The sequence below is a fragment of the Aethalodelphis obliquidens genome, unplaced genomic scaffold, assembly GCF_003676395.1.
Source record: "Aethalodelphis obliquidens isolate GAN/ISIS:26980383/991018 unplaced genomic scaffold, ASM367639v1 scaffold10, whole genome shotgun sequence".
NCBI lineage: Eukaryota > Metazoa > Chordata > Mammalia > Artiodactyla > Delphinidae > Aethalodelphis > Aethalodelphis obliquidens.
Genome location: NW_020837954.1, coordinates 4,098,711 through 4,126,665, shown reverse-complemented (window position 1 = coordinate 4,126,665; position 27,955 = coordinate 4,098,711).

The following is a 27,955-nucleotide window of genomic DNA, read 5'->3' as shown; positions in this document are numbered from 1 at the left end:
TGGGAAAAGAAGTGAAAAAGATAATTCTGATAGATTAAAAAGGAAAAGAACTGTTACAGTGTGATCATGGTCAGATAAGGGAGGAAGATAGAATGACCCTAAAATTCCTAGCTTGAAAGCTAAGGTGGATACAGCTGCCGTTATTCACTGAGTAGTAATACTGGTTTGAACGTACCAACTAATTTAATCTTCATAACAATGCTGGGGGTGGCTTGTATCATTATTCCAGGTTTACTGATAAGGAATCTGAATCTGCAGGAGGCTAAGTAATTTGCCCAAGGTCACCAGTTTAGATATTGGCAAGGCCAGGATTCAAATTCAGACAGTGTGGCTCTAGAGCTATGTTCTCAGCCGCTGTGCTGTATTTATTTAGAGAAAGAGAACAACTTTCATTTTGGACACGTGAGATTATAGGCAAATGAAACAGAATAACTCTGTTGGTACATTTTGCTATTACAGGAAGATCTCAGAACATTGCTGCTGTGTAGAGCAAGGTTGACCCTGACAGATAATAAATCTGGATCCCACTACATTGTTGTCTGAGTCAACAGGACATATTGACTTTTGCTGAGTGTACTGAGAACTGTAATATTATTTCATTATCACGAAACTATAGCAATTCATAAAGGAATTAGAAAGAGAATTAGCTCCCTAGGGACAGTCATGCCATATGGCTGTTATAAAAATATAATTTTAAACAACATCCAACCTAAGCAGTGTTGTTCAGATCTCTTCATGTCATACTAAATATAATTCCTAAGGGGTCAACAGAACACTAAATAAAACCCTGTAACAAGCAAATTATCGATTCTATGCTACCTGGTTTTTATAAACTAAAAAAAAAAAAAAAAACTTTAACAATTGTATTTCACTTTTTTAAATATAAGTAAATTCCTCCTTAAGGTTTAGTTACCGAACTATCACTGATAACAAGTAAAATAACCGATTTTAGTTCCAATTTAGGTATGAAATTTCTGGCATGTAATTAGAGATCTGAAAACTCATATGTAGTCAAGAGAAGCCTCATTACCCACAGGTAGTTGATAAAATGCTCTACCACCTGCATATTGCCTGTTAAATTTAGATCAAGATTGACAAAGTAGTTTTTCCTGTGGTACTTATATCTCAGAAGCCAAAACTCCTCTAAGACTTCCTTACCCTAGTTTCACTTTTTATTTTTCATTTTTATTTTGTGAGAAATCTTTCTTCGTAGAAGCCTTTAGAGCTCTTTTGAAACTTCCTCTTTTTTCACTATTCCTTTGCTGTTTGGAATTCCACTTCTGAGTTACAACTACGCAAAAGCTTTGAGATCACCACCACAACAAAAACAAGAGTACGGCATCAACCTGAATCTGACCTTCTGGCAGCAGAATGGAACAAAAATCTCTCCTTTAAATCCCTCCAGTATTTGGTGAATCTTCTAATCCTAAAGAGCTCTTATTGATTCTTTTTGTGTTATAAAATAAATATCATATCTGAAGGGCTTTTTTTTTTTATAAAAGTCTGGAGATTCTGCTACTTTGTTGAGAAGAATGTTGGTGCTGAATAAAGGGTCAATAAGTAAGAAAAGGACTCTGAGCATTTGGAGAAAAGCATGAAAATGAATCTTTCATTTCCTCTGAATTTCACATTGCATCAACTTACAGCTTTCTGACACATGCTATATACGGTTGTAGAATCTGAGTACATGTCATAAACAGATGGAGAGAATTCTTAAATATTGAGAATATACTGAGATTAACTCAAAGGTAAATTGATATGAATGCATTAGGATATATATATATATACACACACACATATATGCATATATACATACATATATATGCTTGCTTGCTTTTCTTACTATAATGTGTTTTAAATTTAAAATTTCAAACATATGTTTAAGTACATTCAGTACACATATATTCGTTATGTTATCTGCCAATGTTTCAGCATTTTCTGCACATGTAAATTATGATTTTCTGAGTTTGAAGTCCTAGCTGCCATTCACTCTGGAAATTAGAGAATTGTTTTGGGAGCTCTTAGGTCACTCTGCTGCATCTGGATCACTGAGCTCAGATCCAAGCAGAACAGAATGTTGCTCTTCTCCCAACAGACTTCTTTTTTAGTGCACGCTGCTTTTAATATTTATTCTCTCCCTAGGGTCTAACTGGGTTACACTCCAAGTCCAGTACAGCACAGTGGCCAGATTTCTGACACTTTTGAGGATACTGTGGGCTACACTAATGTTTAAAACATGGGTAAAGAGCCACATACAGATTAAGAGAATAAATCCTGGAACTTCATACACACACAGAGAGCCTTTCTGTAGATAAGTCCTCTAAGTAAACCATTAAAATAATCTGTGATAATTCAGATGACTTAATTGTTAGAATGTAGTTATTGTTTTCCAGTTTACCTTCAAGGTGGGCCCATGGCAAAGATCTCAAGGGCAGTGCAATAAGGAATCTTGGAGGTATTCACTTGGTTTATAGTGAAATATTGTTTAATAGAACTCAATTAGAAGATATAATGTCTTTATAAATTTTCTCCTAAACACTGGCATTTACACGCAGCCTAGGGATATTTCCAAAGTAATTAGTTACACCAAAAACACTAAGATCCATAACAAAAATAGAAAGGTCCCAGTTGTGATTACACCTTGTCAACAATAATTTTTAAATTCCCTATTCAAAACTGAAATAATAAAAAAGTATGGGTGGGGAGAGTAATGTTAAAAGTATTTGTTTTAGAAGCAATAGAATGCAAAATGTCATGAACAACAATAAGAATATGAGTTCTTTGGGTTGCACTTGACAACCCAAAGTGTAACATGTTATGACAATTTTTGGAAAGATGTTGAGAAGTCAGAAAGTTCAATTTTTAAATTGACTTAGGAGAAATTCTGTTCTCTTAGGAGAGAATTATGTGACCACTTTTAAGAACTATATGAGATAAGAAAAAGATACCCATTTAGTTCTTTCATACTGAGAAAATTTAACATAGAGAATTGATTAAGCAAGTGATAAAAAGGTTGAATAACCAAACTGAGTACCATTAAGCAACAGCACGAAGACGTCAACTATCCCTAGAGCAACAGGGACAATAAGAGGAAGTAGCATAACTAGAGCAAGAAGGATTGTCTAATGGGCATTAGAATCCAATGCTTTGTTGGCAGGAGCTGGAACCATGGAACAGTGGCTTTCTATCAGAATCTGGAACCAATATGGACACATAATCACTGCTAGAAATGTTACTGTAGGTAAGGCAAGAGAGGGAGAAATACCCTGATTTATCCCCTTCTCACACCCACCAATGCCTACAACTTGCTGAATGTAACCAGAAGTCTATAAACAGGATGGTCTGTGATACAAAGCAAAGCAAGGCAATTGGAAAAATAGACTAGTGACCAAATAGGCAAATGACCAGCACAGGAATTATGAGAAATAAAAATGTTAAGAATCCCTGTCCAACCCCTTATCTGTTCCAAAGCATTCACAGGCAGAAATGGTTCTGAAAAATGTCTGTGCTTATGATGAAACAAAATCCTTTATTTATAGTCTGATCACATTTTCTAGTGTTCACTGATCTGGTCACCATCCTTTTTACAGTATTACTTCAGTTGTAAAGTTCATTTGGTGATCTTAATTATTACTTTATTTGACTGGCTATAGAAGCAAAATATTCCTCAAGTTCATTCTTGAGTGGTTATCTTCAAGAATGAACAAAAAGAATGATACTGAGATGCCATGGCAGAAACCTAGACAACTTGTTTCATCCTCCTTTAAGTATTTCTCAAGTGCTCTGTCTATAGACTTTTATGTTTCTCTTAGTGTGGTGGATTAAGGAATATTTAGTTAATCAAAGCTGTTCTCTTACAGTAGTATCAAGTTGTAAAATCCAGTCCGTACCCATTCTGCTTAGAACACCACCTCCATCTTGCGTAAATATTTCTAGAATTCCAACCATCTATCTCTGAAATCATGTTGAAAAGATTTATCACCTTCTTTTCTGGCAGGTAATATCAAATCTTACTCATAAAAATACTACTGACTTTCAATCTCTTTACTGTTCTAAATGTTCTCCCAATTCTTTATGTCTAATCCATTAAGAGTCTATTTTGATTTTTTTTTATGCTTTAAGTCATGGTCTTAAGCCAGTTTTTAGCACTAATAATGTGGTTATTTTCATTCCAGCCAAATCCAAGTAATTCTTCAAGTAAAATTTCAAGGCACAGTATATCAAAGCTTTTACTCCAGTTAAAAAAATTCAGGAGAAGACCAACCATGTGCCTTTCCCCTCTATTTCTTTAATTCTGTCTGAAGTTTTGTTGTTTGTTCTGATACTAGAATGGTTTCTATAGAATTCAGTGTTTGTTATTTTGGGGGGTGGGGTATGGGTATAAACCCTGTATCAGTCAGGGTTCTCCAAACAGAACCAATAGGATGTATGCATGCATGTATATAAATATGTGTGGGTGTGTATGTCATTAAGGAATTGGCTCATGTGATTGTGAGTCTGGTAAGTTTGAAATTTGCAGGGCAGGCCTATGACCTAGAAATTCTGGTAAGAGTTGATGTTTCAGTCTTGAGTTTGAAGGCAGAATTTGAATTTGTCTCCAGAATTCCTTCCTTTCTGCGGGACCTCAGTCTTTTCTCTTAAGTCCTTTGACTGGATGAGGCCTACCCACATTATGGAGGGTAACCTACTTTATTCAAAGTCTACTGATTTAAATATTAATCATGTCTAAATAAGGACTTCACAGCAACATCTAGACTGGTCTTTGACCAAACAACTGGGCACCACAGCCTAGCCAAGTTGACACATAAACTTAACATTCCCATTTTGCTTTGTCACAACTTCCTTCTTTGCCATTTCAAATAACCAGAAACCTATTTAATTTGAATAGTATTGTACTGTTATCTATCATACAAAAATAAAGTAATATGAAATATGTGGGGAAATGTGCATTCTGAATATATGACTATAATTTCTAAAAGATTATTTTAGAATATTAAATATCATTATTAACTTTTTTTTAAGCAAATGCATCAAAGTGAAAAATGACTAGCGTTATTTCCCAAAAAGAAAATCTGACAAAACTCCTGTAGGAGAGGTAAATTAACTTTGATTTATTGATATTATAAAACGCCCTCAAATGGTAACTTAAATTTGTTAAAAAAATATTTTTTTTAACATTGACATTTAATCTGTAATCTTCTTTGCATTACCTTAATCTTCCATACATCTTACAAAAGTAAATTGTAGTGGCTGTATATGATGTATCAATTTTAAATATGTACCTAAATCAATTTTTATATTTTAGTAAGCTTAAAAGCCAATGTTTGTCTAATTACTATTATTTTAAACTTTGTTAACCATTACTTCAGTAAATGCTTCCCTAGTCCTTTATGCAGTGTCTAGTTTAGAAAATATTTTTCTTTTTTATATAAATACTGCTTTTATCACTTTTTTACAAATCTACTTATAAAAAAGCATAGTCATGATGAAATTAATGTTCCTAAGGAGACTAATTTCTTAGTCACTTTATAGTTTTTATCAACTAAATGTCATTTCTATATATTAATAATCGTTTTTAACCTTAGAATTTCTCCAGTTGAGATTAGAAATAAAATAGCTCTTTTAATTTTGTTCAATGTTGTTTTAATTTTTCTTCCTTATACCATTCTCATTCTTTTTTTCAAAAGTTCAGCTGCCACACAGAGTTTAAAAATTTAGAGGTTCTTAATTGTTTTCGTCTCTTAATAGTAGGGTGGATGGTCTACAAATTTGAACTCCATTGGAAAATATGTTTGTCTTTCCTTTTCTATTAAAGAACTTAAGCAATATTTAGAAATCAAATCACACACTACTTTTTAAATAATGGTAAGTTTCAAAGTTAGAATTAAACAGTCATGGATTTCCTTTCACAAAACCATATGCTAAGCTTGTGTATAAGAAAAATATGGATTATTAATACTTCCTTTTCTGAAGATAATGCTTTTCCCTTTATAATTTAAAGATTTTTCATAAACATAGCCTCATTAATCTTCTCAATGTCACCTAAGGTAATTGTGTATTCATGACTCCCATTTTATAGATTATAAACTAACCTGAGGATATTTGAGTGTCATGGGATTCATTTTGTTTCTCATGCCACAGCTATGACCCACAAAGATTTCAATTTTATTACAGGCATAGACTTTATTTACTCTTCTATTGTATTCCCCAAAGTCCAAAGATAATTCAGTCTTGTGTGACCAAAGGAAAAAAAGAGTTTCAAAGTCAGAAAGCCAGGCTTTGAGACATGGCTTTCCCACTTGGGCAAATTATTTAACCTCTCCAATTTTATATCTGTGAAGCACCTGCTCTCTCCACAACACAGTGTTGTTTGGGAGGCTCAAATGTAAGAAGTATGTAAATTGTAGATATTTTGTAAATTGCAGCTCCTATATAAATGTTAGTTGTTATGTTTATATCCCTACTTGACACTTTCTTTGAAGCAAAGATTGAATCTTTTCAATGCTGGCATCCTTCAAGCCATAGTACAGGTATATCAGATATGTTCAACAATCATTTACTGAATACATTAATGAATAAATGCTACTGTGTGTCAGGCCCTGTTCTAGATCCTGCTGTTGATAGTTGCATTTTTAAATGCTGTTATCAGGTGGGCCTGAAATCACTAAGTGCCTGAAGGAAGTAAGGTGCAAGCTGTGGCTAACTGGGGAAAAACCATCTAGGCAAGGGGTAAAGCACTTTGCAACAGCAAAGACCTTGATATGGAGTGTGCCAAGAATGTTCAAGATACAGAGGAAGAACCATTTGGGCTGCTGCAGTGAGATAGGGAGAAGGTCGTAGGACATGAGATCTGAGGTAGTAGGGATAGGGGTAGATCAGGAAAGTAATTGAGGGTCCTTATAAATACTGGTGTTTACTCTGAACAATTTGGCAAACATTGGAGTGTTTTGTACAGGGAGAGACATGTCACTGTAGATCCTGTGATGAGACTATACTGTAGAGGAACAAGAGCAGAAGCAACAAGACCAGCTGAGGGGTCAATGCAACAGTCCAAGCAAAATATGATGGTGGACTCAACTAAGATGTACTAGTAAAGCAGGTAGTGATAAGAAGGCAAATTCTAGATGCATTTAAAATGTAGGGTTGATAAATGTATGTGAGTGGAATTATAGTGAAAGTATATACAAATTTCAGAAAAATTAACATCTTTATAAAATTGAGTTGTCCAATGTATGAACATAGAATGTCTCTTCCATTATTTAAATCTTTAAAAGTTTCCCTTAATTAGCTTTGAGGCTTCCAGTGGCAAACTCTGGAACTTATTTTCCTGTATTTTTCCCTAGACATTTAATGATTTTGGTTACTATTATAAATTCATCCTTAATTTATGATTCTTAATCTACCTTATATAGTCTTTATGTATATAATCTTTACAGCAGGATGATTTCTTTCTTCTGGCTGAATATTATTCCACTACATATATATATATATGTATATATATATACATATATATATACATGTATAATATATGTAATATATATTACATCTTCTTGATCCATTCCTCCATTGGTGGACATTTAGGTTGTTTCCACATCTTGGCTATTGTGAATAATGCTGCAATGAACATGGGACTGCAGATATCTCTTCGAGGTCCTGTTTTAATTTCCTTTGGATATATACCAGAAATGGGATTTCTTGATAATATTGTAACTATATTTTACCTTTTGAGGAACCTCCATGCTGTTTTCCATAGTGGCTGCACCAATTTACATTCCCACCAACAGTGCAAAAGAGTTCCCTATAATCCACATCTTTGCCAGCACTTATCTCCTCTCTTTTTGATGATAGCTATTGTAACAAGTGTGAGATGATATCTCATTGTGGTTTTGATTTGAGTTTGGCTGATGATTAGTGATGTTGAGCACCCTTTCATGTACCTGTTGGCCATTTGTATGTCTTTGGGAAAATGTCTATTCAGTTCTTTTGCCCATTAAAATTTTTTTTTGCTATTGAGTTATATGAGTTTTTCATATATTTTGGATATTAATCCTTTGCCAGATATATGACTAGCAAATATTTACTCCCATTCTGTAGGATGTCCTTTCATACTGTTGATGGTTTCCTTTGCAGAAACTTTTTTTTCTTTTTTTTGGGGGGGCGGGTGGGGTGAGGCCGTGCTGCATGGCATGTGGGATATTAGTTTCCCAATCAGGGATGGAACCCACACTCCCTGCACTGGAGGCACAGGGTCTTAACTGCTGGACCGCCAGAGAAGTCCTCTGAAGAAGCTTTTTATTTGATGTAGTGCCACTTGCTTATTTTTGCTTTTGTTGCCATTGTTTTTGTTTTCAAATACAAAAAATTTATTTCCAAGACTGATGCCAAGAAGTTTATACCTATGTTTTCTTCTAGGATTTTTAAGTTTTCAGGTTTTAAGTTCAAGTTTTTAATCTAAATTGAGTTGATATTTGTGCCTGGTATAAGATGGGGGTCCTGTTTCATTCTCTTGCATGTGGCTGTCCAGTTTCCTCAACACCATTTAGTGAAGAGACTGTCCTTTCCCCATTGTATATTCTTGTTTCCTTTGTCTTAAATTAACTCACTATATATGCATGGGTTTATTTCTTGGCTCCCTATTCTGTTTCACTGATCTATGTGTCTGTCTCTATTCCAATACTATACTGTTTGGTTATTATTGTTTTGTAATATAGTTTGAAATCAGGAAGTGTGATGCTTCCAGCTTTGTTCTTCTTTCTCAAGATGGCTTTGGTTATTCAAGGTCTTTTGTGGTTCCATACAAGCTTTAGCATTATTTTTTTTTTCTTTTCTATTTCTGTGAAAAAATTGTCATAGAAATTTTTATAGAGGTAGCACTGAATCTGTAGTTTCAGATTCAGTAGATTTTAATATTACTAATACATTCACTCCATGAACATAAGATATCTTTCCATTTATTTGGGCCTTCTTTAATTTATTTCATTGATTATAGTCTTTAGTGAACAGATCTTAACCTTCTTGGTTACATTTATTCCTAGGTATTTTATTCTTTTTGATGTAATGTAATTGGGTCCATTTTCTTAATTTGTCTTTCTGATAGATCATTGTTGGTGTATTGAAACAGAACTTATTTTTGTCTATTGACAAAATTTGTATCCTGCAACTTATTGAATTTGTTTATCAGTTTTAACAGTTTTTTTTTTTTTTTCCTGGAACTTTTGGGATTTTCTACACATAATATCATGTCAGATGCAAAGAAATTATACTTCTTATGTGATTTGGGTGCATTTTATTTCCTTTTTTTGCCTAATTGCTCTGGCTAGGTCTTCTACTACTATGCTGAATATAAATGGTAAGAGTGGGCATTCTTTTCGTGCTCCAGATCTTAGAGAAAAAGCTTTCAGCTTTTCACCTTTGAGTATGATGGTAGCTGTGGGCTTGTTATACATGGCCTTTATTAAGTTGAGATATGTTCTCTCTATACCCAATTTGTTGAGAGGTTTTCTCAAAACTGGATGTTGAATTTTGTCAAATGCCTTTTCTACATCTATTGAGATGATCATAAGATTTTTATCCTTCATTTTGTTAACGTGTTGTATTACACTGCTTGATTTGCAGATACAGAACTATCCTTGCATCCCTGGAATAAATTCCTCTCCAACATGGTGTATAATCCTTTTAAAGTATTGTTGAATTTGATTTCCTAATATTTTGTTGAGGATATTTGCATCTATCGTTATTAGCAATACTGGCCTTTTCTGGTTTTGGTATCAGGGTAATTCTGGCCTCATAAAATGAGTTTGGAAGTGTTCCTTCCAATTCTTTGGAACAGTTTGAAAAGGATTTGTATTAGTTCTTTAAATGTTTGGCAGAATTTGCCTGTGAAGCCATCTGGTCCTAGAGTTTTCTTTGTTGAAACATTTTGATTACTGATTCAATCTCCTTACTAGGAACTGTTCTGTTCAGATTTTCTATTTCTTCATGACTCAGTATTGATAGGTTGTATGTTTCTAGGATTTTTTCTATTTCTTCTAGGTTGTCCATTTTGTTGGCATATAAGTGTTCATAGTAGTCTCTTACAATCTTTTGTATATCTGTGGTATCAGCTGTAATGTCTCCTCTTACATTTCTAATTTTATTTATTGAAGTACTTTTGTTTTCCCTTGGTAAGTCTCTAGATAAATGTTTGTCTATTTTGTTTATCTGTTCGAAAAACCTACAGTTTCATCAATTATCTTTTAGTCTATTATTATTTTCTAATATTTTTTAGTTTCTATTTCATTTATTTCTGCTCTGATCATTGTGATTGAATTTACACAATTGGCCAACAGGTACATGAAAAGATGCTCAACATCACTAATCGTCAGGGAAGTGCAAACCCAAACTGAAATACCACCGTACACCTATTGGAATGGCTATATATATCATCAAAAAGACAAGACATTCTTGTTGGCAAGAATATGGAGAAAAGGGAACCTTGTATACTGTTGGTAGAAATGTAAACTTGGAGCTTCCTCAAAAAATTGAAAATAGAAACACCATATGATCTAGTAATTCCACTTCTGAGTATATACCCAAAGGAAATGAAAACATAATATTGAAGAGATATATGCACACTAATGTTTACTGCAGCATTATTCACAATAGCCAAGATATGGAAAACAATCTGTCTGCAGATGAATATATATATATGTGGTGGAATATTATTCATGAGAAAGAAGGACAACCTGCTATTTGCAACAACATGGACTGACCTTGAGGACATTATGCTGAGTGAGGTAAGTCAGAGAAAGACAAATACTGTATGACAGCACTGATATATGGATGCTAAAAGAAGTCAAACTTGTAAAAACATAGTAAAATGGTGGTTACCAGGGTCTGTGAGGGGTGGGGAGATAGAAGAGATGTTGTTGAAGGGTACAGACTTGCAGTGCATAGTAAATAAGTCCTATATATATAATGCACAGTATAGTGAATATAGGCGATAATATCATAACATCAAACTTGCTGAGACAGCAGATCTTAATTATCATAACCACTAAAAAGAAATGATAATTATGTGCTGTGATAGAGGTGCTAATTATCACTACATTAGCATTCATATTATAAATCTATAAATGTATTAAATCACTATGCTGTACACCTTAATTTTACACAATATTATATGTTAAATATGTCAATTAATGTTTTAAGTGAATTGAATATTAGCAAACTAATCCCAGAAAATTAACAAGAATTTAAGCCACAAAAATAGTCCAGTGTGTTTCAAGTATGTAAAACTGATTGCTGGTCATTTACATTAATAAAGTAGAGAACAAGAATACAATCGATGTAACAGACAGAAAATGATAAAAGTGATAAAATTAAAAACGGTCCATGATTAAAACTCAGCAAACTAGGAATAGTGAGGAACTTTTTCTTCATCTGGTAAGTGGTATCTACAAATACCCCACAGCAAATGTTTTAGTTAATAGTGAAATGTTAAAAAGTTCTGCTTGGGCTTCCCTGGTGGCGCAGTGGTTGAGAGTCCGCCTGCCGATGCAGGGTATACGGGTTCGTGCCCCGGTTCGGGAAGATCCCACAGGCCGCGGAGCGGCTGGGCCCGTGAGCCATTGCCGCTGAGCCTGCGCGTCCGGAGCCTCTGCTCCACAACGGGAGAGGCCACAGCAGTGAGAGGCCCACGTACCGCAAAAAAAAAAAAAAAAAAAAAAAAAAAAGCTCTGCTTATGAGATCAATAATGAGCCAACAATGTCTGCTGTTATCCCTTTCATTGAACATTGTACTGAATGTTCTAGTCACTGCAGAAGTACAAGGATAAAAGATACACGTTTTCTAATGTAAGACTTAAAACTGTCATTATATCAGAAAACATCATGTATACTTTACAAATCAAAAGGATCTACATTCAAATTATTAGAATTAATAAGTGGATTTAGCAAAATTTTTGAACATGGAGATGGGCCATAAAATCCAAAAACACACATAAATACATGTAACAAATTACATATTGCTATTACATTGTGAGGCACAATACAGTCAGTGACATTATATGATACATTCGATGTGTTGTCCCTCCTTAGCAATACATAATTCCATAATGTGTAAAACTGCAATGAAAGCTTTAATGCAGTATTTCCATCAGTCCCTATACGTAAATATGTGATGTGCTGCTTTTTATGACTTCTTTATAATTTTTACTAAAGAAATCTCTGCTTTGAGCATATCCTACTGTATGTCCAGTGCTTTGTTTCAGTGGTTGCACCTAAGAGACACTCAAACTACCTACTGATTGAATGAATAAATAACTATTATCATTTTCCAATCTCTAAAATCTCTTAAATCTATGCTACTATTTAAATCACCTTTAATTATATGTTGGATGATACTTCTTTTCTGAGAGATAAAACTATTAAATATCTCTTCTCTTCTAACAATATTTGTCTATCCAATTTCTTTTTCCAATTGAGTAATGGAGCAACATGTATTTTTCACATCCCCTTTTTGGTGATGTGTAAAATAACTGCCCAGAACAGAGAGAGGCAATATAGTATTGCTTAACAAGATGCACAGATTTATTGTAAGACAGACTGGCTTCCAATTCCAACCACTAGTTATAACACAATAATTCTATGACCTAAGGCAAGTTATACTTTACCGTTCTAAGTCTCAGTTTACACAGTTAAAAGTAATACCTAAAGGTCACTGTAAAATTTAAAATGTGATTATATGTGCCAGCTGCTTTGCATAATGCTTAGCACAAGTTAAGTATTTATTATTATTATTATTACAAATCAATGACTGCACAATCCTTGTACATACTTCCCGCTGGAAACTCTAGCATTTCTAAATAAGAACTTAGGCAGAGAAATCTACATGTAAGAGAAGTTCTAGAAAGTGTGTTTGAAACTATAGTTGTATGGTAAGTGTACTCTTTTTATTTAGAGTACATTTTTTTATTTGACATGTCTTGGGTATAGTGGGTAACAGAGAATATGGGGAGTGTTGATACTCCTCCATTGACACTGCGCAATTATCTTCCTGGGTGTGATGAATTTCCTACTCAAATAAGAATTTAAAGCAGAGGAAAATATATGTATTGCCTTTAAAAACCAAAGTCATTAATTCTGAAGAGGAACAAGTTAAAAGGCAGCTTACTAAGTTCTATGCAGTTCTATAAAGAATATTGAAAGCATTTGTTAATTGCTGTGGTTTCATTGCCGAATAATACTTGGAATATGTTGGCCTTCATTAGACAATATGTTGGCCTTTATTGGCATCCGTTTATAGCACAGGTGTTGAAAAAGAAAGTAAAATTGGTGGAAGATTACATGCTGCAATGCAGGTAACTCAAAAAAAAAAAAAAACCTTTAACTTTTAATATGAAACGTAAAATCAGGTTTGCGTAAGATTTGAAGTAATCTCAAAATTACATTATTTTAAAAACTATTAGTTGTTCAAAGGCAACATCCAAGATTGGCAGAGAACAGAAGTAACAAATGTAGTTGAAATCATCTTAAGGCAGGAGGGAATACGTGGTCATTGTCTCCCAAGATTTACTGACTTTGTCTTTGCCTAACAAAATCACAAAGTGAGAATATAATTGGAATCTCAAAGAAATATAAGTAAACATTTATGAAACAAATGTTTGTGTTATTTCTGGGACTGAGTACGCCCTGGAGATAGGTCAGTATAAAACCTGAGAGCCCTGCCCTTCTGAAGTTTACATTCAGTTATGAAAACATGAATTGTCAAAAATTTCTAATCTAGTGTTTATAAAATTGGATGGGACAGCCTTTATTGAGTACTTTAGCTCTCTTCAGATACCAACTAATTGCAATAAAAAAATGGAATGAAAGAAATTATTTTACATGAACTCTCTTGGCACCAGGATTTTTAACTAGTAATATGGGTCTTTAGAACCTTTCGATTACGAGATACAAAAGAATTTGGAGGTTAACAGTATTACCATATTGAAAAGAATATAATTCTCAAAGATTACCGATGCTAATATAATGATGGAAATTTTAAGATCAGTCTATCGGATTGTTTAGAAAGTTTGGGCTGCTAACATTTTACAGTTAAAATTTGGGTATGAAAGTCTGAAAAGACAGTGGTACTTTTTGTTTGTTTTTTTGTTTGCTTGTTAAAAACAGAGCTACAAATTGAGGTTAATAGTATCTATCCTCCAAATCCTAACTGCAACTTGGTCTTAAGGAGTCCTAGAATCTGAATTCTCCCTAGGAGTTTCTGAAACACCAAGTGACGGTAGTGCTCTCTGTCTCACAATATTTAACTGCAAAAATCAACTGTGGGACTCAGGAAAGCAGTTGATTGTGTGACTCGATCAACAAGCGTTCATAAGAACCTATTATAATGTGCTTAACATTATGCTAATTGCTGTGAATATACAAGAGACATTTAAGACATCGTCTTAACTCTCAAAGAGTTTCAGAGTTTATTTGGAGATTCATATGAAAGAAACACCTTAAGAGAACAACGTAACACCTTGCATAATTAAGGGCTTACTGGCAAAATTTCAGGGGAGGAGAAAGTTAACAGATACTTTGCAAATTAGAAAAGAACTCTAGGAGGAGATGAACTAGAGACAGGCCCTTTGGACTGGGTGGGATTTGTGTAGACAAAAAGAAAATGGTGAGAAAGTTGTAGATAATAACAACATGAGTGAAGACACATAGTGAGAAGGAACATAACTGTGCAGTTGCTGAGTGTACAGACATTCCTGAAGTTTGAGCTGAGGATCCTCATCCATGTCATCTCAGAATTTCTGGAACATAATTCTAGTCAGCATATAGCTGTCTTCAAGACTGAGATTTTTGTAGTATTTTTCATTTAAGGATACAAATGTGAATAAATAAGATGTATTGTCTAAACACATTCTTCAATATTGATTGAGCCTTTAAGTGGGCTCTATTTTGTCAAGAGTCTAATAATACAAGCATGGAAATGAATATATAGGAAGCAGGAGTGTATATGGGTTGAGAAATAGTTTTAGGACAGAGGTCAATCTCAGCTTCTATAGCCTCCAAAGTGTATTCTCTTTTCAGGTAGAGTTTGAGATTTTGTGTAAGTGGTGGTGGACAATTTTTTCTCTATTTCTCAGGATAGAAAGAAAAAAGAGAACAGGACTAAAATTGAAGGCAAAGATTTTTAGAAAAAGTATCCTGCCTATCAGAATTTTAACACAGAGGAAAGATTACTAACATAAATCATGAAGTCTTGAATTTTTAAGGAAATGTTATTAAGCCCTGTTTCCAAAGCACTGACTACAAACAAGGGGTGATTGCAGTGGCTACTTGAAGTGAATTCCCTATGAACTCAACCCTTTCCATATGAAACCTATAAGGGTGTTAAAAATGGTTTCCCTGTCCAGTTTGTACAACAGAGCTTTCTTGAATGCTAAAATCAGCTGAAATACCGTGCATAGTGTTATAATAAATTGAAACAGATTAAATTCAGTAGAATAGGGACTAACATAACAATTATTTGTAGTATTAATAAAGACAAGAATAAAATGCCACTCATGAAGGTCCTCTAAATTATTCAGTTTATCACTTTACAGAGTTGCCAGACACTGGACAAGAATATTTTTGCTTTGCTTATTGCTAACTAAAATTAAGAAAGCTCTGGGGGGAAATCCACCTGGAAATTTCACCTGTGGTCATATGTTTAAAAGGGCCATTACTAGTAGCCAGACAGGCACATATTTGATAAACTTAGTCTTAGAATGCATTGTTCTGCTATCAGAGTTTTCTCTTGCCTTGATCTAGGATTGCAATAAAAAAAGAGATGTGTTGAACTCAGTATTTCTGCTGGAGGCTTCCCCTACCACCACGCTGCAAATACAGTCTAATGTTTGAAGTTAGTATCATTTTTTATTTACCACCCAAAATCCATGTTGCTCACCTTCTTTGGAAAGTACTGTAATTTTTCAATAAATATGCTGTATCGATTCAAATATTGAGACACCTTTTTGGCCTTCTAAGCTAATTTTGAACTGATTGGCAGCAAGTATATAGATATTATAAAAAAAAATTCCAAACAAGAAATCACTAAAAGAAAATCTGTAATTCCCACTTCACCTTGCTCCAGAGTCACTGAAGAGATCAGAACACTTAGACCTTTAAGCACATCTGAACCTGCATGCAGACAGCATGTTTTGTCAAGCTTTACTGAAACCTGTGGAGCACGGTGGGATCCAAGCCATACCAGAGGTTCCACAGTCTCTTTCCTAATGTCACTTTAGTATACCACCAGGATGCCATATTGTGAACATCAGACCTGTCACAGAAAGTGGTCCCTGCTCCAGCACATGGCCCTGGTCAGTGCACTAACACTCTGCTCAGTCACACACTAAGTCCTCTATTATCTTGAGCTTCAGTTGCTTTGAATTAGTTCTTCTTAAAGCTATTGCTGATGCCTTGTTAAATAAAACTAACAACAAAAATGGGGATACTCCTTCTGAATTATAGAAATAGAAGTGTGAATAATTGTGTATTCAATTTTCTATTACTTCCAAAGTCTTGCATCTAAATCTAAATTAATCTCATGGCAGATTCCATTTTAAAAGAAAGGTAGTCCTTTCCTGAAGCTATATACAGAGTTACCTCGAGAAGTTAGGAGACATAAATTCATACATGAATGCTGAATTTCATGATTCACATTGTGAAAGCACCGTTAGATTCCAAGTTAAGATCACAGCATCCGCTCAATACTGGTACTTCATAATTCTTGAACACCTAAACACCATAACCTTATAACATCTTAACATAAGACAAAGGCATTAAAATTATCCAGAGTGATCATCTCAGTCATCTACTGCTTCCCTCCTACAGACTCAAGCCATCTCTAAAACAGGGCTTTGTTCAAATCATTGTGGGATCTCATCACTTCTCATATATATTTAGTTCCTAGAATCACATCATCTGCACTTTAAATGGTATAATTTCAGCTACTTCTCTTCAGCTCCTGTTCTCGTGGAAATGCGTAAGATTTAATGAGCTGCTGATCTCTATTTCATGTTTAAATTTGATATTAGCCTTTCCTCTGTCTTCTCTTCTATCTTTAAATATTGTAAATGTCCAGATTGAGAGCATGGGCCAGGAGATCTTTTTCATATTTGTCCTTCGCCTTTTACAGCATGTCCTTGCTGGCTGTCCTCTTTTCAAATTTTGTTTTTCTCTGAATGGGCTACTGCACTGATGCCTTTTGGCAGCTGCCGAGTGTTAAACCTGCATATAAAATCAATCCGTGGGTCCAGAGCCACAAAACAGGGCCTACTTGAAATGATATTTTTCCCTCAGCTTTCTGGTTACTGTCGTATTAGAGTTTTAGTGCAATGGGCAAATACAATAATTCATTTTACTTTATGAGAAATCTTTATTTTCAAGGGCTACTGCTTGGCTGAATTCTTTTCAGATCATCTTCTTGAATTTATGCTGCACATATAGTAATTCAAGATGCTCCTTTTACTCTAAATATTGTGGAGAAATCAAGCCAGAGTTTTTTGCACCATATTTCACATCAGTGTATAAAAAGTTCCTAAGATATTATGACACAATCATTATTTTCCCATACCGGGGCAGTACTGGCAAAAGCCATTTCACACTATCTTCCTCTTGTATATTTTTCTACTTTATTTCAAGGATAAAAGCCCTATTTCATTGCAGTTAAGACTTTGGATTTTGTTTGGATTTTGTCAACCCAACCTAGATTCACTTCCCAGGTCTCTCTGAATGGGAAGAATGAGAGTCCTCAGGCTAATTACTTATGTGGTATTTAAACCTCATTGTATTCATGTATAAAATATAATAATAGTTCCTACCTTGGAGGGATAAGATAGGGATCAAAATTAAATTAATAATTTACATAATGTACCTACGTAATACCTGACACAAAGGAAACTCTCAAAATATATCATTACATTTATGATGAATTATAATAATTGTCACCTTTGTTGTCTACTAATATGAGGAAGTTTTGCTGAGCAAGTCAACCCACTGCAATCACCTACTCCTCTGAACAATAGAAATTTAAAAATGTATGGCGTATCCAAAAGTGGCAGAGCAGCTTCAACAGTGTTTGAGAACACAATGAGAATAGACAACTTTTTAAAAAATATAATTCCTCAGAAAGCCTTTTGTTACCTTTATCTTTACTGTTTAACAAGTCACCCCAAAGTTAATGGCATAAAACAACAGCCATCTACTTAACCTTACAAAATCAGTAGGTTACAAATCCGGAAAAGTACAACAGAATGAACTCCTATTGCTTGACAACCTCTGGGGACTCAGCTGGAAAGAGTCAAAAGATGGGAGGCTGTGACAGCTGTCTGGAGGTACAACTTCCAAGATGTCTCCTTCATTCATAAGTGTGCCTCAGTTGGGACTGTTGACTCGAGCACTGAAACATGGCCTCTCCATGTGGTTTGGACTTTTTGACAGCATGAGAGCTGAGTTTTGACAGTTTCCTGAAACAGAACCTCTGTAGAGCTAGTGTTTCCAGAGAAACAGGTAGAAGTTGTAAAAACTTTTCTGACCTAGCCTCAAAAGTCACATAATGGTTGCTTTAGCTATACTTTCTTGGGTCAAAGTAGTCACAGACCTGTCCAGGTTCAAGGGGAGGAGACACAGACTCCATCTTTCTTTGCAAGAAGAGTTAAAGAATTTTGAGGCTCTGTTTTCAAATGCCATATCTTTTCTCCCAAAATTATCTTCATTTTTATTATTGTTTCTTTCTATGCTTCCTTCTCCCTTAATTATTCAGCATTACTTAGTACTCATTGTACATGGCTTTGCGGTTATTCCTGAGTCAATTAAACTTTATAAGAGTTATCAAGAATATTGTAAACTCAAGAGTACAGGAATCGTTCCTTGCCTCATTTGTGTCTTCAAATAATTTCCAGCATGGGATCCTCCTTGCACTTTGCTGATTCATTCGATTAGCTTTAATATGTAGCAGTATCTTAGAACAAAAGTGAATATCCATTGGCAGCAATGGTTAACAACTTTAGAAATGAGTACCAGTTTCAGAGATTAGGAAGAGCATGATAGATACCAGTGTAGATTTCAAAGTAGCCTGACTAAACCAAGACTTCCCCTAAAAATATTAAAAATGGTGAAAGAATTATCTTTTTAATTTAACAGACCAGGAAGCAGTTAATTCTTTGATTCTTTCGTTCAGAAATGATATCTTGAACAACTATTTCCTGTAATCCCGGATGCTGTGAATACAGAGATATAAAGAACACAATTCTTGCCCACACAAAGATTACCTTCCAGTTGCAAAGATGAATAACTAAGCCTGTAAGAAATATTGAATGTGATAAGTGTGCTGAGAAAAGAATATTCAAAATTCTGTTGGGACAAACCTTAGACATTAAGAGATAAACGAGTCAATTGTAGTAAATTCTGTGATGTGCCGTCCAGGTTTCCCAACAGGACTTATTCCTTCAGCTAATTATTCCTTCAGCTATGGCGAGTACTGTTCAGACAGCACTCAGCTGTCAAGCTTTTTCAGGAATTACCTACACTGCCCAGTCACCTTGCCTGAGGCCATGGCCCCTTCCCAGGGCAGCCCATATTCTATGCCTGGCCTAACTGTTAAGAGCCATGACAGCTTTAGAGCTCCCCTTGGTGTTTTGGGAAACGTCTCTCTTGATTCAACTGTACTCCCTTCCCTTTCCTTCCACAGGTGTTGATCCCAAGAGCACTCCCTAATAAACCTCTCTGTGCTTTCCAGGAGACCCAACATGCAGCAGCCATTAAATAGAAAAGAGGATCATGTTAATCTAACAAGAGCTATTACAACAGTCCTTTCAAACCATCCTACACATCACTACCATATTAATCTTCATGTGCCACAGAACTGATCTTCTCAAAAAAGAAAATTTGTTTCCTTTACTTAATGAATAAATTTTGAATTACTCAATGTAGCATTTAAAATTATTCATTATCTAATTCTGACTTACATCCTCATATCCCATTCTTCCCATTTATTTAATATTCAGCTAAACATACTGAATTACTACAACTACTGAATCTTTTCCCACCTCTGTGCCTTTGTTCATACAGCTCCTTTGCCTTGACATGACCACATGGCCAAATTCTACCCATGCTTTAAGACTCAACTCAGAGAACCTCTATCCATCAAATTTTACTGATCTTTCCTTTCCCCTTTACCAAGCTAAAGGGAACTGCTCTCTTCTCTGAACATATTGCATTCTATGTGCTTTCCTTTTGTGACTCTCTATTTTCCAGTTCATATTGTAATTATTTAAAAACATGGCATTTCCTTTACTCGATCCTAAATGATGCATAGTGGATATCACAAAGATATAAAGAAGAAAAGAAAGGTCTAAGGGAGAGAAACTGGAGTGGGGAAGGGTGAAGAGACTGAGGGAGAAAAATAAGGAGGGAGAAGGGGGATAGAGAAAAAGAACCAGAGAATGAACAGCAGAAAAGAAGGGTAGCACTTTGTCTTTCAAAGGAGTGGATTGAAAAAAACTGCAGGATAACCTACTTCTTTTCTTAAGAAGAACATCAGAAACACTTTATGGCAGCTCCGTTGGAGTTAAATAATAAAGACCATCATCACTTTGTACTTTGGCCAAGGCAGTAATGAAATGGCAAGCTTTGGAAGTGAACTTTGAAATACGTTCCTATTAATTAATATACTTTTGTCCTTGAAGTTGAGGTTGCACTCCTATAAACCATTTTACTTCCTCCGGAGCTATTTCAAGCACTATTACCGAGTTCTGTGTTGCTCATTAAAGAATTTAGAAAGAGGAGCAAAGGACTTAAAGAAAGATTACTTAATGGATGCTCTAGAGAATTAGAACCATAGCCAGCTGAGGATGTCCAGCAGACCCAGACAAAATGCATCTTCCCTGCGAATGCTCCACACCCTGGTCACCCAGGACTTCAATCTTTGTCATGTTTGAAATTTTCCAGGAGTAGCACTCAGAAAGGCAAAGGAGAATTTAATTTCAAATATTGTCACATTTTTAATTTAGAGAGATTAGGAATCAGTACAATGTCAGCTTGGGTGCCAATGGATCTTTGAATTCTCTAGTCCTATCTCAAGGCAAAGGAGAGCTCCAGTAGTCCCACACAAGTAAAGAATCCCTGGCCTGAGGCTGCCCTCACCGTGCCTCCATCAGCTTTTTCAAACCCAGAGACAGAAACCATCCATGTCAGCAATTTTGAACTCTGCTCATCAATAACTCTGTTGTTTAAGCACCTCAGGCAGAGCCACTGACAATTAGGCAACGCTGCTCACAAAGTTAAAGAAAAATAATAATACATTCAGCAAGCAGTCACCAAGATCATGACAGCACCACGGACTGATCTTCTCATCTGAACTGTTGTTTTGTCTGCTCTTATTTTCACTTGGTTTCAGCCTCATTTCTCCCAGAGTTGAAGTCTGATTATCCCCAATAATTGATGATGCTGAAAGAAGTCATCTCATCAAAATCCTGAGCAGCTGTGATTTTTACATTTGCTGACTCTCGTGCCTCCCATTATCCAGGCTACTGGTCAAACATTCCAAAATGGCTAGGCTATTTCCATCAAGTAGCCTCAGCAAATCTCTATTTGGAGGCAGCCTGCTTAGCCATTATCCCTTCACCTTTCCTACCTTCCCAGAGGGAAGTGGAAAAAGTGATGCACGGCCCACACTTGTGGAGCAGTTGATGCTTCTTACTCCAACTCTGCACTCCAGATTACCCAAGGTCTCATCTTTATGATGTCCAGTGAGGCTCATGTCATGTTTGCTTGTCTAGAGACTGGAGTGGAGTGGACATAATATGGGATTGGTAGCCCGAAAATTTGCATTTGAGACTTAGCTCTATCGTTAGCTCACCAGATCACCTTTTAAAAAGCTGCAACATTTCTGCCTCTATTTCCTAACCTATAAAATGGGAGGACAGAATGTTAAAGTCATTATTCTTCATCTCTGTTGGGAAAATTAAGTAAGATTATAGACATAAAATGGCTTTTCAAATAATTTTTAAAAACCTGTGCAAACATTTGCACGAATAATTAAATTAGCACTGTGAATTTACCAGCTGTGTTTCTGAACCAGAAACCTAACCTCAGTAAATTACAAGGGTCAATTATGAAGGAAAAATTATACTCTCTTTTGTATTTCAGGATATCATTAGTTTTTGTTTGTTTGTTTTTTTCCCTCTTTTTCCTGTGGGAGACTTGCCAAGCCCAAACAGATGGTGTTTGTTAAAAAAGAAAAGGTAATTTAATAAAACCAATCCCATTTCGTTTACAACCCATTTTCAAAGCACAAAGCATAACCGTTTTACTCTCAGCCAGTGGCATCAGATCACTGCTTCACCAAAAAGGTCAACTCAGAAGGACTTGTAGTTTCACAGCCTCTTCTCAAAAATAGTCTCTGACTGTAGTCAATAAGGCTCTTTTTAATACAGAAAATGTTAAACAATGGAAGATTTCCAATTGTATTCTAATGCTTAAAATGGAGTGGTTGACTTGACATCAAGGATTAAATATATTTCATATAGAAAGCCAAAACTTTAAAGAAATTCTGTTACAAAACTTCCCAAACCTCATGTCCTCTCAATACTTTCTAATCAAGCAACAGTGTTCCTTTCACTTCTCTGGCATATTCTGCATCATCAAATGGGAAGAGGGGCACTCTTTTCTTGTTGAATGTCTGGGGTCCTCAGTCAGTGGTTGCCTTGTCCCTCAGCCTAATATTTTGTTCCCAATAGAAATGATGACTTCCAGAATCTAACTAGGAAAACGATGCCCCAAAGAAGCAGTGAGTGCCGGACAAGCTGTGTAGATGAGCATGTAAGGAGGAAATCATTGAAGCCAAGTGATTTAACAGGCACCATGCTGTCTGCAAACAAGCCTTCTAACTTTTCTTCCTCAAAGCAGGGTAACAAACTGCCAGATGTCCTGGATAGAGTCGACCACAATAGAGCACAACACTTAGGATACAGCATTTTTGTTGTTGCTATTGTTGCTTTTAATATAGGGGCTATTTCTTCTTTAGATCTTTTTAAAAACAGTATATTTTAGAGATGATCTGATTGATTACAACATGTGGAAACTGTACTTGTTACCTTTCCTAAGACTCGTTTCTCAAGAAAAAAGTGACTAAAACAGATTTGTGCAAAGACATTTGACTTGTGGCAGGCATGAGATTAGGTTCTGAAATCTTGCGTGCCTGTGTATGTACGTGCTTGTTTATGTGTGTGTGTGTCAATCTGTGTGTATATTTGTGCATACACATACCACATGTATATGAATTATATGTTTAATCCACACATATTACACGTGTGTATATTAAGTATACATATTAATATATGTAATTTTAATCACAGAAAGTCTTTCTTAACACAGTAGTGTTTCACCATTACAGACTCAGTGTTGTCAATGCATAACTAGGATATATAATAGTCATAGCCAGTGTTCCCATGAACAGAGATAGATTTAAGGTAGAGGAGAAAAATAAAAGAAAAGCTATACCCTAAAATATATATTAATCCCAGAACCTCACTTAATGATTTGTAATTTGTATGCTCCTTTGATGTCCTAGGGCCTCAGTCTTTGAAGAAAAAAAAAAAAAAGTAAATTTGAATAAACCTTTTATAATTTGTTAAAGTGCAGGATGAGTAATGTTAGCATGACTTGAGGAAAACAAAACACTAGAAAGATATGTGGAGCTGTCAATAATTCATCAGGGCCAGCCTATTTTAGCACCTAATAATTTTTTCTGTGCTCCTTCTTTAGAAGAGAACAAATCAGAACACCAATGCAGTAAATTCTCACAGGGGAAACCATAATTCTATTGATGTGCTTCAAGATGGCTTTTTGTTTTCAATTCTGCAAAAGCAGATCGATAAAACTAATGCAGGTTCTCTCCTAAGATTTTTCTTCTACATTCATAGTTAGGAGACTTGCTAACACTAGTTTAACTGATTCAGCACTGGCAGGCATAATGGAGCAGGCTTTTGCAGACAAGTGGAATATAAGAGGTAAAAAAAAAAAAGGAAAACAAAAAACAAAATACAATGCTAGCATGGGGCAGTTTCATTTATCTGTTAAGTATGTGAATTACTGAGTTAAGCTACCTAGGTTTGAATCCTAGTTTGACTTACTGGCTGTGTGACTTCAGCAAGAGAATAGACCATTCTGTACCTTATTTACTTCAAATAGTAAATGAAGGATAATGAAAGGTAAGAGAATTAAATAAAATTATTCATGTAAAAAACCTCAGAAGTTCTAGTAAATTCAAAAGATGTTAACTTATTCTACTAAGGTGTGACTCTAATACTCTTATTCTTTGAGCACGGATGCGCTTCCTAGATCATTCAAAAAAGGTCAGAAGAAATGATGTCATCTAAGAAACAAGCATCAATGCATTTGAATGTAGATCTGAACAGAGTTCAGGACAGAGGTAAAGAAGGAATCTATGAGGGAAGAGAAGGAGTTTAGAAAGGCTTTTAAGAAATCCTGTCTATCTCTCTTTTCATTTGCTACACTCCCAAGAGCTGAAGAAGAAAGAAGAAAATATAACACACATGCTAACCAGGCTGAAGAGGCCTAAGGGGAATGTTGAAGGGGTCAGAGTTTTCAGTTGCTAACACTGTCTTCTAATGCTCATTTAAGTTAGACTTGCTTCCTTCAAAACAATTCTTATCTCTACTCTTAAACAGGAGCACGCTCAGTCCTTTGCATCTACTTTATTGAAACTGTAAGCTCATTCCTATAAGTTCTTCCCATGCACTCTGGGTGAATGGCTCATCCCTCCTCTGAAAACACAGCAGTTAGGATGCTCCAGGGTACCAGCTCTGGGGCCCTCACTTACTAACTACAGGGTCTTGAGCAAATAATCTCTTGTCTGTGCCTGAAACTTCACATCTTGCCTATGTCCTCACCTGTAGAACAAGGTGACTATTACCTGCTTCCTACCATTGTGGGACAATTCAGAAAGATAATGCATGTAAAGTGTTTAGCTGAAACGCTGGAAAGTGAACAATGAAAGGTAACTACTACTTTAATACTATTATTTTGTTTTTAACTTTATTTTGCATCATTATTGTTCACATGTCAGGATCTTGCTGGACAGCTGCTTTTTCTATGAAGTCTATACTGAAAAACCTTAAGCTTCAACAAATAGTCATTATTCTAAGTTCCTAAAAACCTCATGCTCTATACTACACTTTCAAGCTTTTGAAAATTTTCAAGATAGTAAATTGTCATTTCATAGATATATTTGTGTATATTGCATTTGTTAGCTGGGTGTTTTCATTCTTATGTATTCTTATAAATATAAAATCTGCTTATATTGAAATAATCTATAACATATAAAGCAGTTTCATACTAATGTATGAAATTTCTAATTAGGTGTAGAGGGAATTAGGCTTATTTGTAGAGTCAAGATTGTATTTAGATAGAAGTACAAATGGTTTCATCAACATGGTTACACATAAAAATACCAACAGTGCATACTGTATGATTTCTAGGTATATAGCAAAGATCTCTTCACCTTCACATAAGATAGGCATGATTCAAAAGCCAGTATGCTAAAAAAACTGCATTTACATTGTTACGTTTTTCCCTGAAATTGATAATTTTGAGAGATGTGTAAAAGGGAGAAATAAAATTCCTTTAACTTTTGTTAATTAAAAAAATATTTCTTCATAACTTAGAATATTTTTTGCAGCATTCATATCCTAAGGTTATATTTAATACATCCAGCCAAAGCTTCCACTTAAGACTTGATAATAGCTCTCAGATGAGTGGTTCAGTGTACAACTGTGAATTCAATGATACTTGAAGAGGAAACTGATAGTGGGAAAAATTATTAATAATAAACATCACTTTTTTTAAGTTAATAGACTGTTTTTTAGAGAAAGTTTAGGGTTATAGAAAAATTGGACAGTTCAGGGTTCCCCAATACCCCCTGCCCTTACACACATACAGTTTCAGTTTCCCCTCTTACTGACACCTTGCATTAGAGTGATATATTTGTTACATTTGATGAGATAATATTGATACATTATTATTAAAGTCCATAGTTTACATTGGGACTATTTATGTATAATCTATGGGTTTTGACTTATATATAATGACATGTATCCACCATTATAGTATCATAGAGAGTAATTTCACTGCTTTAAAAATCCCCTGTGCTTTTCATTTCTCCCTCCCTCTCCATAAACTCCTGGCAACCGCTGATCTTTTTACCGTCTCCATAGCTTTGCTTTTTCCAGAATACTGGAATACTATGTAGAATACTACATAGTTAGAATCATACAGTATGTAGTGTTTAAAAAGAAAAAAAAACTCGCTTAGCAGTATGCATTTAAGGTCCCTGCATATCTTTCTGTGGCTTAATAGCTCATTTCTTTTATTGCTGAAGAATATTTCACTCTATGAAGGTGTCACAGTCTGTCCATTCACCTATTGAATGTTTCCAAATGTTGGCAATTATGAATAAAGCTGCTATAAACATTTGTCTGCAGATTTTTGTGTAGACCTAAGTTGTCAACTCCTTCGGGTAAATACCAACAGGCTGTACCATCTTGAATTCTACTAGTAAAAAATAAGAGTGTCTGTTGTTCTGCATCTTGTCAGCACTTGTATTGTCAGTGTTTGGGATTTTACTCATTTTAATAAGTGTGTAGTGGCATCTCATTGTTGTTTTACTTTTCAATCCCCTGATGTGAAATTATGATGATCATCTTTCCATATTCTTATTTGTCACCTGTGTATCTTCTTTGATGAGGTTTCTATTCAGATCTTTTGCTATTAAAAATACATTTTATCATCACTTTTTTATGGTAGACTTTATTTTATAGAAAAGTTTTAGATTCACAAAAGAATGGAAAAGATAGTACAGAGAGTTCCTATATTCCCTAAACACAGTTTTTTCTACTTTTAACACCTTGCATTAGTAACAAACATAACTTTTAATAATTAATCATCAGAAAATATGAGTTGAGGGGCTTCCCTGGTGGTGCAGTGGTTGAGAGTCCGCCTGCCGATGCAGGGGACGTGGGTTCGTGCCCCGGTCCGGGAAGATCCCACATGCCGCAGAGCGGCTGGGCCCGTGAGCCATGGCCGCTGAGCCTGCGCGTCCGGAGCCTGTGCTCCGCAACGGGAGAGGCCACAACAGTGAGAGGCCCACGTACCGCAAAAAAAAAAAAAAAAAAAAAAATGAGTTGAAACAAGATCCAAACACTATTAGTTTCTTGAGGACAATAAGGAACCCAAGCATCTGCCATCTAGTGATCCTAAACGCTGTTGTTTAAAGACACTCAGACATTTTGCATTCATTGCCCATCTAACATCAATAGCAATAATCATGTCTTAGTTTTAGCTCTTACCAGTTTTCAAATGCCTTTATATGTTTCTACGAAGGAATTTATGATTGGGTAAGAGAGTCAACAAAAGAAGCAGATCAAGCCCTGTCAATTATTTTCTGCCTTTTCTTTTCAGCCTCGCTTTTTAGATAGGACAATCTTATGATGTGTTACCTTTATTTATCAAATGAACAAAGAAAGGTCCCAAGAGCTATAATCAAGTCTTCACAGTTCCTTGCCAACACTCTTCATCTACACAGTTCACAAAAAGATTCACTTTCCATAATCTGATCAAGAAGATTGAATAAAAACATAAGGTCTATCTCTCCATATTGTTTATAATCTTTCTTTGTTCATTGCTTGTGTTTAGTCCACAGATTTTTCTCTGATAGTCCTAAACAGGGTCAGAATTACGCACAGGACCATCACCGTTTTTTGTAACTGTACAAGATTTTGCTTTATATTTACAATTGCTTCTTATATAAAATAAAAAACTATGTTTCATCATGTTAAACTTTCAACCTGAGTACCATATCTATGTCAAAACCAATATACAAGAAAGGTAATTTTTGTTGTCAATAATATTAAAATTA